This window comes from Mandrillus leucophaeus, unplaced genomic scaffold, assembly GCF_000951045.1.
Source record: "Mandrillus leucophaeus isolate KB7577 unplaced genomic scaffold, Mleu.le_1.0 Scaffold417, whole genome shotgun sequence".
Taxonomy (NCBI): domain Eukaryota; kingdom Metazoa; phylum Chordata; class Mammalia; order Primates; family Cercopithecidae; genus Mandrillus; species Mandrillus leucophaeus.
In genome coordinates, this window is record NW_012104443.1 from 2,153,558 (window position 1) to 2,166,789 (window position 13,232).

The 13,232-nt window shown below is 36.3% G+C and overlaps 1 protein-coding gene across 3 annotated transcripts in view; it reads left to right on the forward strand.

Moving 5' to 3' along the window:
• Positions 1-13,232, forward strand: part of LOC105548616 (chromosome unknown open reading frame, human C15orf41) — a 279,913-nt gene that overhangs the window by 7,307 nt on the left and 259,374 nt on the right. For 2 of the 3 annotated variants that reach the window (XM_011992702.1, XM_011992703.1), the window contains exon 1: positions 7,002-7,051. The exons of the other annotated variant lie outside the window; for it this stretch is intronic. The gene's annotated coding sequence lies outside the window, so the exon portion shown is untranslated. Of the gene's footprint in view, positions 1-7,001; positions 7,052-13,232 lie in introns of those variants that run through there. 3 annotated transcript variants of the gene reach the window in all.

A 13,232-nucleotide genomic window follows, 5' to 3' on the forward strand; every position in this document is an offset into this window, starting at 1 on the left:
TAGTGTCTTCCCACTCTTAGATCCTAACATAGGCAACCATTCACTCATATGACGTGCTTTAAATTCCTATTCCTGGTAAGATCTCAAAAGTAATAGGTAAAAACTTGTCTGGCTGGTCATCCTGTGCTTAAACCAATGTACTTAGTCATCTTCTTGAAATCCTCACCTCTCTCTCTTTACCAGAAAACGAGTTAAAGCTGGCCCTATTGTGTATTGTGCTGTGTACATTGTGGAACTTAGTGGTTGTTGGTGGTGAACTTAGGAGTCCAATCTGGTAAGGAGTGGAGTAGCTAACAAAACTTGCTTGGGACAAGCACCACAGTTTTACTTGGCTCTTCCACTTACTTAGATGGGTTGGTTTAATTGGTGTGCCATTGGTTATGGTTGTCTTTTCTGAACAATCCCTCCCACCCCCAATCCCTGATCCATTTTAAGATGCCTCCTTTTTCCAGAGGGAGTCTTCTATTCCATTCTTCTTGCTTCCTAGTAACAGTTTGTTCCTGAGAAATGACTTGGCTCTATCTCTTTTTATCTGAGTCCCAGTTGTCTCATCTGTAAAAGGAGAGGTGAAGTCCGACGGCTAGGAGGTGGAGGAAGCAGGATGTCGTACACAAGTAGAGTCAGGCTCCAGAATCTCATTCTCACTCTGTTGTCTCTTCTTGTTCAGTTCCTTGAGGCTGTGGTGAGGGTGAAGTGAAATAAGGCATGTAAAACAGCACACAGTGTAGAGCTCTCTGTAAGTTTTTAATGAAAGGTAACTAGGATTTTTGTTAGAAGGTAGCTGATGTACAGTAGAAGAAATGTCTGCGTAGTAACCTTTTGAAACATAAAACACAGTTTTGCTTTGAGACAAAGGGCAATAGATTTACAGAAAATGAAAATGTTTATATGGAACGGTTGTATGGCTGAACACATAAGATTTGATTATCAGTTGAATATTGTATAGTTAACAGAAACTTGCTTTAAGTATTTCACAGTAATATATAATGACACTTAAAAAGCCTTTTAAACCTAGATTCACTGATTTTTAAGAACGAGGGAGCATTACAATGCATAATTAATACTGTAGGGCTTGGTGTACTTAATTGAAATACTATTCCTATTGGCCTTGTTTCTCTCGATTGAAATGAAAGTTGATTCTCAGTTTGTGGTCAATTTTCTACACTTCTCATAATGCTGTGGTGGACCTGAGTTCCAGAATAATAAGTAAGAATAGCTCAGAAAGAGAGAGAAAGGCTTTTATCAAACTGGAAATTCTACTGATGGTTTTGCCATAGAAATAGAATTAATTTACATGATCTTTAAAATTAATATTCGTATACCCAGGAAAGATATCTAGGGTTATTTCAGTATTGATCATTGGACTAGGTAGGAATGTCTAAGAAAAGAGTATGATTATTTCATGTGTTTTCTTTAGTAATCTTTTAAAAATTTTTTTCTCTCTCTCTATATTTTTTTACTTTGTTGCTACATTGTAGCTTAGCTTTAAAGACTCTTCTGAAAGGTTATTATGTTAGTATATGACTCCTTTAATTTCTAAAAGAAGCGTTGAGCTTTTATTAGATATTTGTGCATCTTTGGATTGTGTAGCTGAGAAAGGGATATGAGCTTGAATTCTTCGCAAAGGAGTAGTTGAAGAAAGCCTCAGATAATGTTATTCTGAGAAGAATCCACATGCTATAATTATATTTCTTATTAATTTTGGGGGAAATTTTCATGTGATTAGAGTATTGGCTTCATTTTAAAAATCTATATTCAGGCATCAAACTTTAGTTTACTAAGTAATAACCCTTATCAGAATGATTGCTTGTGCAATAAGAAGAAATTATATACTTGTCTAGGGGAAAAAAAAGGTTCAATAGAAGTATAGGTTAATAATATTTTATTTAACTTTTGACAAAGTTTACTGAATTTGCCATTGTTTTTATTACACCTTTTGTACAGTTTTGCTGTATTGGTTGAATTTTCCTTAGAAACAAAACAATCAATATACCTTTTACTAGATTAAATCTGAAAAGTGACCTTAATGTATGAAGTCATGTGCTGGCATAAAGATCATATAGAATATAGGTAAAGAGTAAATGTTTCGTTATTTTCAATTGTCTTTTATGGAAGGGAGATGTTTTCAAATGTATGCTTGAAGATACGTTTCTCCTTTCTTCATTCTGCTGTCAAGTTGCTCAAACAGTGAGCTGTATATACAGCGGAGACATTTAAGCAGCTAGGGTGAAACTCCTAACTGAATGACAGTTCTCCATTTCTTAGGGGAACAGAACACAGCTAGATCCTGGATTGTTTGGTCCATGGGTTTGAAGCTAGAGTAGACCAATCCGTGACCCACGTATGAAAGATGGTACATGCTGATCACAAAGCCAACCCTGTTCTAGCCACTTTGAGGAACTAATACGTGCTTTACCTTTTCTCTCCTCTCTTCCCATCCCTACCCTTTCATGAAACATATAGTGAAGAGTCAGTAGTCCTTCCTCATAAGCCAAAGCTTCTTTCATGCCAAGGAACAGCGACATGTCTTGCCATTTTCAAGTTACGTCTCTTGGCTGAAGGGTGATCTTTTCTATTCATTCTGGCTTCCTGACAGCAAGTAAAAGTTTGTTTGTTTTTTTAACCTACTGTGGTGTTCAACCTGTGACCTCCTAAGTAGCTGGGATCTCATTGAGATAACGAGGGCTCTGCAGTTTTTCATCCAAAGTAAAATGTTAAATTTTCTCAGGACCTGTTTCTTTTATGTGTTTGAAATACTAAGATTCAGTTGCTAAAAAATGTTTAAAGCTATTATACTTAAAGCAATAACTTCAAGACTATGAGAATAAATATTTTGAAACAAAGCAATTCAAGTAGAGGAAAAAAGTAAGGTAGGTCCATATCTCTTCATATAGCTGTTCAATGAAATATATAAGTACTAGGTCTTTCCCTGACCAAACACCGGCCCCTGCTTATTGAGGCAATTCTGTGTGAAGCCCAGTCTTTTTCTGAGGTTGTCCTGGAAGTAGTAGTCAAATCGAAGACTAAGACTTAAAATACCTGGTATATCATCACTGCCCCCCTCCCCCAACATATATCTATTTTTAATTATTTTTCAGTCACTGTTAGTTAAGACTTGTCATTTGTTCCAGGAACAAAAAAGGATGAGACATAAACTCTGAACTTGTGTTTATTCTATTATATGAAATAGGAGGCATAGCAGACGTTGATATTTACATGGTTCATCATTTAAGACTATTGAAAATCCCCAGGTTTGCAGTTAGCACTATATAGGATGGGAAAGGTCTACTCAACTTTGGGATGCTGGTGTTGGCTAAACTCACTTACCAGCAAACTGACTTGTACATCCTCAGCTCAGCCTAGTATGAATGATCCAGATTTACACTTAGCACATTTATGAATCAGTGTCTGTCATAGATACTTATGATTATTCTCAAATAGAACTTTGTTTCATCTAGGAATGTTTTAGGATGAATAGAGATGCAGGGTGAAGATTTTGTGGTTGAACATTCATGCCTGTGACACACCTTATCTTCCTATGATTCTGTAGCTTATGATGTGGTGTGTATAGGACACTTGTAAGTGGCTTCTTTTGTGGTTGAGATCTGGGAGCTGAAGAGTCATTTGAATGTGTCTTCTACATTTACACATGAAGTTAGACAGGCACTTTTTAAAAAAAATATTGTTTCTGTCTACAGTTCTCTCAAGCTGATATCCTTTACTTAAGGTATATTACACTGCTATTTGTTTTTGCTGATAATATTGGTAGGGAAAGCTAATAAAATTTGAAATTAACTTACACTTCGAGCCCCATTTAGCTAAGGTGGTAAATGGACTGGGAATATGAGGCAGACTCTTCCTTGTATAATGTTAAAAAGTCCACAGACTCTTCCAGCCTGTATGTAACAACCTGTATGTAACAAATAGCTGTTTCCTAATGGATAAAGTTAAAATTATCTAGATTCTCATTTTCTGAGGACAACTAAAATATATAAAGATAAAAATACATTTAACCTCAAGTTTATAACATGTTCAATTTTTTATTTGCATGTTGGTGGGCGCATTTGGAACTCTCTACATGCAGATCATAAAAGCTACTCGGGAGGGACCTGCATACCTCTCTTATTGTTCAGATTCAGTGACTTGCAAAGCACGCCAGTGTTGGATCGAGATCGCGATTAGAGATAAGTTTGGTCAAATCTGTTAATGTTGCAGGTGCAGAAACTGAGGGAGGAGTCCTACCCAGTGATTTGACCAAAGTTCCACATCTGGATGCAAAACTGTCCATTCATGCTTTTAAATTAGAGATCACAGACTCCCATCCCTCTAGGGGCCAGACAAGTATCAATAACAAGTGAATAAATGAAGCTGACCTGGTTGGGATTGCAGCTAGGCGAAAGTACAGTTATGTGTACCGACAAGGCAGCGGCCACTTTATGCCAGCCATCCAGTGCCATGCAGGAATGTGGGCCTCGTGCTGCCAGGCCTTCTACTCTTTAGAAAGCAGCTCTAGATCTGATTCTTTTTTTTTTTTTTAAGAAAAAATAAAATATCCTGAGTTTTAAATGTTGTCAATTTGTTTGAATTTTTAAAGCACTGTGTGGGCCAACATTTTCCTGGCCAAACAGAACAAGTCTGTGGGCTGAATTTGGCCTACAGCCAATGGATGCTGGTGCTCTTTCCAGCTCATGAGAGCTGATTGTGAGCATCTTTTCCAGACTCTACAAACCGCGACCTCATATTGGTAGCTTAAAATTCATCCACAGTGGGAGTGTTTACACCACAGAAATTGGCAAATGGTACAACCAGGGCTTCCCTCTTTTCCAGCCCCACCACCTCTCACTACCAAAGGCAATTGTTAAACCTCACACACCACTGCATTCTGTCACCGGTCTGAGACTTTTGTACATTATGGCTCCAAGGGATGTCTTTTATAGAAGTTTTTAAACCCCATTTGTTCTGATTTTTGTAGCCTTTTCTCTGAAAGAGGCTCACACTACTACCATGTGTAACTCATTCATTCTTATAAGATCTTTGTGATTGTTGGGCTTTCTCCTTATTTTTCCGTTACCGTAGCTAGCATGGGAACTGCAATTCTAGTCTTGGGCCTTAGGAGTACCTAGTATATTGTAAGTATTATGGTACATTCATAATGGACATTTGATTGAACTTGCCTAAAGAATGCTGCTTGATTTTTTTTTTTTAAAGCCATGTATACATGTCTCATTTAGAAAAATGAGTCCCTTTTAAAATTGATAAATTAGTGAAGTTTAGGGACATTACAGTGATTCTTTACTTTCTTACGAATTTAGAAATGCTCTAGTGGTACACCCGAGGATTTATCATGTCAGACGTTATTTTTAGAAAAATTCAAGCTCAGATGTTACATTTTCATTTGGCAGTTATTCCAATAAAAAAAAAAAAAAAACGGAGGGAAGATACCTAATTGGTAAGTTTCTTCACTTTTTGGTGCCTTAGAGTCCTCATTTATAAAATGGAATTGTTCTGAATTTGAAGTAAGATAGTACATGTAAAATGATTAGCATGGTTCCTGATACTACACTGGTTGCTACTGCTGTTATATTATTGGTACCATTACTTATTCATGGTTGCTTGTTGCAGTGGTATTTATGGATATGATAGTTAGACTCAGAATATTAGAACTGAAAATATTTTGCCTAAAACCACCCCCTTCCACGTATTTTCTTATCTACTTGTTTTTTTCAAATGCAACCACTCATATCTGGAAGCTCTTTCACTTTTTTGTCTCAACTTGGTAAGAAGGGGTTTATGCATTTATGAAAGATATTTGAGTGAGTACCAGTTTTAGAGTCAGGGCTCTGCTCTATCAGGAAGTAGCTTGACTCCAATAAATATGTAAGTTCAGGTGTAAGTCTTACAGGGCATGGAGATTTTATAGGATGCCCTAGATCATGACGTCAGTGTGAACACTGATTTTAGTGTTCAATATAGGTATTAATCACATTTGAAGAATGAGAGTTTTTAAAATGATCTTGAAGCCATTCATCATAACTAATATACTGATTATGAAAAGTCCTTGTGGTAAACATAAAGGAGTTGCATACACGCTTTAAAGATAATAGATTGATTATTCCTTAAGGCTTTGGGTTTTACTAATTACGATGTATTCTAGAATGGTGCCCTCAAATCTTTCCTGTAATTTATCTTATTTTTGCAGTTCTGCTGATCACATAATTGTAATAGTAATGAATTGGGCAAGACAGTAATTTTTCTCCTTTAGTTTTCATTGTATCATAGAGCCTATCTTCCTCTAGGTTCTAGATCAAAGAGAGGGTTTCAGGTTTAGACCTACTTCAGTTAAACTGCTTAGGCCAGATTTGAATAAAAGTATTAAAACAAGTGAGATGTTTTTGCATTAAAGAAAAAAAACACTTAAAAATTTCAGTGACGCTTTGAAAAAAAGTTGCCTATTCCCAAAGCCTATGGAAGCAAAAACATAATTATGCTATAGATTGTATTTTAGGGACAATTATTTGCCAAACTATTCTGAAGCATGGAAACAAGACTTGGTTAGTGTTATTTCCTCCGTTAGAGGTGTGTAAGGAGTCTAGATTTGGTTCAGAGTCATGAAAAATATTTTATTCATGTGATAGCTTTTTGGACGATTGTATTCTGCACTGTATTACAATGGCACAATAAATTGCTGAATATACTGTCTGCTGAATATGACTTTACCATGAAAAATTTGATGCATGGAGAAGGAAAGGTTGGAATATATCAACCTTTTCTGACAAGGGACTTTGAATTTTGACCTAATACAGATGACCTTTGTGCGCAATAAGAATGAGCTTAATCTTGAGGTTAAGGTTGAGGTGAATGGCAGGACAATGTGGTGGGACTTTCACTGACTGGAGGTGTATTGGTGCCTATGTGGCTATTGGCTAAATGGGAGTCCGGCACTTAAAACAATTTTTTTTTTTTTAGCATTTCAAGAAGCTTATTTATAGCAGTTGTTTGGCTCTTTAATACCACCCCATTTCCTCAAAGCTCAGCTTTCTGTTTAGTTGTGGTAAGTTCATGTGTTTTTATGAAGTTTACTGTTTCTGAGTAAAGGGTATGACTGTGCTCTTATTTATTTTCTGTTCCATAGATAAGCTATAGAGAAAAAAATGTTCTTATGGCTTATGGAAAAGACGACTGACATATATAACCTTGGAACTGAAAATAAATGTTCTTTTAAGAATATTTTTTCTTTGACAAGTTGAACTTTTGTCATCTAACTTTGGAACTGTCAGGAGAATTTTTAAGCAGTTTGTGCCTTTGTCTAGATTATAATTAAGAGAATGTGTGTGAATTATTGTCTTAAAAGCATTAGATGATTTACAGAATGGCTATTGCCTTGGAAGTTCCTTTGAAGTGCATTGGCTAATACACTTACATTATCATATAATATAACATAATAAATATAATATGATGATATACAATATTTTTAAGATTTTGCCTATGGTATCTAGAAGGAAAATTGTTTTAAAACATGAATTTCTCTATCAAATATTTTATGTTCAGGTACCTCCACTGATTTGTCATAAAAGAAATTACACCTTGATGAATATCAGGAAAAAGCCTGCCCATGTTATAGTACCTGAACACCTATTGAATATTCTGCCCAAATAATTGGTTGAAACAACAAATAGTTGAGGAGAGTACCAGGGACTGTAATGGAAAGAACTTCTACTCTTTTAATGGAGCCTGCAAAATATATTCCCTGGGACTGATCAGCTCTGAAGCGCTGAGGTTTGATGATTGGAATGGCAGGAAACCATGCTTTCAGGACATAACGAATTGACGAGGCCATCCATCATTTGTTAGCATACGCTGAAAACGTGGGCTCTGTGTGCAGAGGCCTGTGATTTAGTAAATACTTGGGAGATGAATAGAGCTTACACACAGGGGAAGATATTGCTGTCCTTCAGCAGCCTGAGACCCAGACGCCTGCTGAGAAGGCCATCTGACGGCACATCATCAGTAACTGGCCTGTCACAGTCAGCGGTGCCCACCGACCATTGCCAGTATATTAAATGCATTTTTAATATCTGCCTCAGTAGATTTAATGAAGAAAATTTAGTTTCCATACTCCGAGCACTGCTTCCTCAAGTGTTCTAAAGAATGAACTCCTTGCGTACAATAAAAAAGGGGGAAGACCATGCTGGCAGCTAGGAGAGTTGATTGAAAAGGAAACTCAAACAAAATAATTACTAACAAAAAATACGTTTAGTGGAGTTAGTATCTTGTTGATGTGAAAAAAAAAAAAAGCTCATTTTTTTTTTAAAAGAGGTTTTGGATTAATTTTTTAGCCCCTAATTCCCTTTTCTCACAAGCCCTCTCCCTAGGAGGATTTGACCTGTTGGCAAAGGAATAGAAATCTACTGCTCTAAAAGGAAATATTAGATGGGGAATATTATGGTTTGGCATAATGTGCCAAATTTATGGATAGAAAGACTCCATTTTAAGTTACTTTGTGTTTTGATATACTACTGTTTGATTCTTAGAATTTCTGCATGAAGATATATCGTGGAGTTTTTCTCAGTTACTTCCAAATTTTTGAATATTGACCTTTACTTGTAAACTTGTTAATTAAGTAGTTTTTGCCTGGTATCATGCAGAGCAGTTCAAAATGAATGTAAAAAAAATTAGTTGCCAACTTAATATAAAATATGTTCTTATATATTTCTTAGGCTATAATGTTTCTTTAAAAATTATAATTTTTAGATGTTCTATTTTCAAATTCAGGCAAAGTGCATAGATTCATTCTTTTTAATGAGTTTCAATACTGACATTATTTACTGCAAAACAGCAAGACAACCAATTAGATAGTTGCAAACATGCACTTTGCAGGTTCCCCCTCTTTAAAAAAAAAAAAAAAAAAAAAACAAGAAAAACAACCCAGAATATGCTCTCAGGTTCACAGAAGAAGAGGCTATGGAATGGGCCCTATAAATCTGATTCCTGTGTGTGTCAAAACAGTAATGTATTAAATGCATATTATTATAAAAATTTAAGACATGTCTTAAACACACTTACATTTTTATAACACATGGCAATATTAAATAATACATTTCCTTGTTAGCATCTGTTTGCCGTCATTGTTGGCAAGACCTATGATTTATTACTTAAATTAATGACCAAGACCATTTTGGACCTGATATATGCCCCTAAGCTTATTACATCACTAAATAAAATAAAATGTATGCGCCTGTGACAGAGTTATTTTTATAATTGTTTATCCCTTTAAGTGCCCTATTCAGTGATTCACTGAAAGGTTCATAATGGTTGACTTGTAACCAGAAAATAATCTCAGAAAGGTAAAATATATTTCTTGTTTAGAAATAAAATGCCAGAGTGATGGTGATGATAGGGGTCCCAGCAAGAATTTGCAACGCTCAAACTCGTTCTTTTCTTCAGTGCTCTCAGTGTCCTCTTACTGAATTTTTTGATACGTAACCTCTCTACCACCATCCCAACTCTTAAGGCTATCTGTTAATGCTGGCACTCACTTTCATAGAAACCCTGCATTATGGCTATAGTGGTTTTGTTGCTCAGACATAAAGCTGTAAGGGTTAAATTATTCTGTACTTAGGATTTTCCAGGTACCATCATCACCATGCATTAAACTGAGCAAGATTATTTTCCTAGTTTTAGTTCTTTTCTTTTGGGAGATTGGAGCTTTACTGTTTTTGATATTGAACTCTATTTGACTTCATCGTCTTTATCGTTCCTTTCTGAGGGTGCAGTATGATAGAACCTTCAGTATTTTTACAATAACCTGTTATTCATCTAAAGTCACTCTGCTGCCTCACTTGCAATACAATATTACATGGCTTTGTGGTTTCTTTACTCCACACGAAGTATCTCATTGACTGTCAGTTCTCCTGTGATATGATGGTAAGGTCAAGTTTTTGAGAAGCTGATGCCTTGCTTCTGGATTGTAGTATCTACACCTTGAAACGTATGGAGCTTCTTTGGGTGCCTGAGAGTGTTTTATTGTGAGAAGATTATTATTTTGTAGATGCTTGGAAACAATTCTCATTTATCACTCACAAATGGACATAAAACTTATTATTATTTTTTTGAGACCGAGTCTCACTCTGTCGCCCAAGCTGGAGTGCAGTGGTGCAATTTCAGCTCACTGCAGCCTTGACCTCCTGGGCTCGGGTGATCCTGGCACCTCAGGCTCCCAAGTAGCTGGGACTACAGGCATGTGCCACTACACCTGGCTAATTTTTTGTATTTTTAGTAGAGACAGGGTTTTGCTATGTTGCCCAGTCTGCTCTTGAACTCCTGTACTCAAACGATCCACCCACCTCTGCCTCCCAAAGTGCTTGGATTACAGGTGTGAGCCACCACACCTGACCTGACTTAGTTATTAAAAAAGATAATTTCCTTGTCTTGTCTTCATCTCACTTTTACTACATTTTAAACAAAATAGTCTATTGGAAACAAAAGATTTTTTGCTTAGTATTCTTTCCTAAGGCAGTTGATACAATAAAGTTTTTAATAGCTCTCCCAGACATGATCAGGCCAACAAGCATTCATGTTTTTGTTTTTTTTTTGAAAAGCCCTGTTGACCTTGCCTTTTGAAGCTCTCAGCTCCTCTCCCCTGGCTGATCTTTTTACCATTCTTTTTATTTCATTTTCCTTGTCTTGGAGACCTTCCCCCAGATAAAACATTTTAGGAGAAAAGTGATGAAAAAGAATCTCAAGTGTGAAGAATCTCAAGTGCCACGTCTAATCTATTTCCCTCCCTTCCTCCCTTTCTCTTTTCCTCTCTCCTTCCTTCTGTCCATCTCTCCCTTTTCCACTCCCTCCTTTCCTGCCCTTCCTTTCCCCATCTGTCCCTCCCTCATCCTTTTTTTTTTTTTTTTTTTTTTGGTCTCTTGAATATTAGCTCTAGTGAGGTTTTTTTTTTTTTTTTTTTTTGCTTTGGCCATTGTAGTTACTTTTACCTGTTCATTTTGGAATGTATACATTTCTCTTTTTTGCTTTCTATTTGAGTTAATTGTGAGATCCTTTGGATGGGAGCTGTGTGCTTTGCCGTGATTTGATCTTCCAGCTCTACACTGTATTGCCTAGCATAGTATTGTGTTCTTTTATGCATTCAGTGAATTCTTGCTAACTTTCTGATGTGGGCCCGTGCTTATTTTGTGATCTCTTTTGAGGAGATGATGACTTTGAAGCATGCTTGATTTTTTTTTTTTTTTTTGGCAGTGTTTTTCTAACTAGTACCCTACAAAGGACTTACTATTCTTTCCTGAAATTGTTACTTAAGCTCCCACTCTCTGGGCCAAGATATTTAAGTCCTATTTAAAAATATTAAAATATTCAGTAGGCAGCTAAGTGCTTAGTCTACTGTTCTACTTAACACTAAATGAAAGTAAAATATAACACAGACACGGAGCCATTTGTTATATTTTAGTATATGAAGCAATGGCTGTGTAAACCTTAACCTTGCAATTTTGTGAGTTCCACTTTATCATGTTAGCTGTAAGGGTAATCAAAATAAATCACGGGAGGTGAATAAATATTTTCTAGTGCTTTCTCAGTGCTTTCAGAAGTGATGCTTGATCCATGAAATTTTAGTAAGTGTATTAAATAAAACAATATGATGTGCACTGTGTCAGATCTGATAAATTATTCGGTATAGGACATTTATACAACATATGTTGAGCTGCTACGTGAACAGCCTAATGACTATAAGTTATGTTAATCTGTCTTGCCATCTTTATATTTTGTTAAAAATTACACTATTTATATTATGGATATTTATTTATTTGTGAGTTGGGGCAGGGATAAGAAGAAGGCATAAGAAAGGTGCAGGTCAGCTCCACGATGTTCTGACAGTGATCCAGGGCTCCTCAGCTGTGCAGTGTACATAACACAGATGTTGGGGAGTCATCTGTCAGCCATGCCTCTCCTATGGAGTTAAAGTTCTAGAGGGAAAAGAATTTGACACAGTGCTGTCACTGTTACATTTTCACAATAGAAGAGCATGCAAATATTGAACCTCCTGCTTAGCAATAGTGCCCTGTCTAATGTCTGTGCTGGTTAGAATAAAAAATCATGGGTGCATCTTGGGCTCAGAGATCTGACAAAGGTCATGCTATGTTGGGCATTTGAATTGGAAATTGTCTGGACTTAGATTTTATAAAGCTCCCACTGTTGTGTGTGGGGAGAATTTCAGCAGGGTTTTGTCCCTGGAGAGGCCTCTTAGGCCCTTTTCTGTCCTATGAATGAATTTAGATGTGAGGGTTACTCCTGCCTTAAAACTGTTAAGTTCATTTTGCATACATCCCTAGAGAGAAAAACTGGCAGATGCTTTTGTCTTGGAAGTGTTTAAAAGAAAACTGCAGAGCAGGAACAAGAGAGAAAAGGGGCCCTGTGTGGAGTCCCAGAACATTTTGGAAATGGCCAATATGCAGTTTTCATCAGTATGAAGGCGGGGTGCAATATGGTGCCTGTAGCTCACGAGGGAATATGAATGTTGATTAAGCATACTCCCAGGCTTTGAAATTCTGAAAGCAGTGTCAGAATAATGGATGTTGAGCAAATGTCAAGCATTTGTTAATTTCTCTGTTATTTGGAGTTTATCTACCATGATCAATCAAATAAACTAGTGCTTCTCTCTTGTGGCATGTGTCATTGATATGGTGATTAGGTGGCTGGAGAGACCTTCTGCTTTTTTTCCAGGTAACAGATTATAAACGAGTAGACAGAGCTTTTCAGTTAAAGATTTGTTTATGGCTTGGTTTAGTAGAAATTTGTATATTGACTGAGTACTTTGGTGGCAGTGTAAAACTCCGTGGCCACATGTCAAAGACATAAATTGTGGGACCGTTTACAGCAGGAGAACTAGTAATGGAGTCATGTTTTCCATCAAAGTATAGTTTTCAGTAGTTTATGAAACTTTGATGTAAAACTGGACAAAAGAAATGGATCCTAACATTTGCAGACGGACTTCTCAATCCATTTTTATTTGTGTTTTTTCCTATTTCAATGGTTAATTCTGAGTTACCGACTTTTATTCTTGAATAAATAGATTTGTAAATAGATTTGTTTCATGTGATTCAACCTAATTTCTATTATATTTAGGAAGTAATGCTACGGTGTTTTGATGTCCCAAGTAGGGGTATCAAAAAAAAAAAGAAGTAAAAGATTCCTTTCAGCATTTCCTTCACTGTGGATTATTGTGCAGT